The sequence below is a fragment of the Trypanosoma equiperdum genome (genome assembly GCF_001457755.1).
Source record: "Trypanosoma equiperdum strain OVI genome assembly, contig: ctg_213, whole genome shotgun sequence".
Taxonomy (NCBI): domain Eukaryota; phylum Euglenozoa; class Kinetoplastea; order Trypanosomatida; family Trypanosomatidae; genus Trypanosoma; species Trypanosoma equiperdum.
This window is the reverse complement of record NW_027124103.1, coordinates 34205-34796: the sequence shown is the minus strand read 5'-3', so window position 1 is coordinate 34796 and position 592 is coordinate 34205.

The following is a 592-nucleotide window of genomic DNA, read 5'->3' as shown; positions in this document are numbered from 1 at the left end:
TTTATTTATTTTTTTTGTAAAAGAATAAAAAATAAAAGAAGAAAGTGAACAAAAAAGAAACAGAAAAACCGAGGAAGTGGGTACTTCCGGGAAATAACAAAACACATAAAATTCAAACGAAGCACATAAAACACGACCATGTGTTTGTGTGTGTGTGCTTTCTTTCTTTTTTTCTTTCTTTTCTCTTTTTCTTTTTCTTTTCTCTTTTTCTTTTGTGATACTGTGTGGTTGACTTGGTTTTACAAATTAACACATGCTTATGCAACATTGCTATGCTGTCTATTTTGGTGGTGGGTGGGGAGATTTTTTTTTTTGGTTTTTTATGTATTTCAAATATTTTCTTCTTTTTCTTTTTCTTTTTTGCTTTTAATTATTCATCTGAACTCTTTGATGAATGGCGTGTATGCTTTTTCTTTTTTCTCTTTTTTTTCCTTCCTTATGTTGCGTGGGGTTGGAAAATAAAATAAAGAAAAAAGAAAAGGGACAAAAAGAAAACCATGAGTTTTACTGATGAAATAATAAATGGTGGCGATGAAAGTGCTGTGAGATATAAACAAACCAAACAAGCAAACAAATAAGTGAACGAATTAAT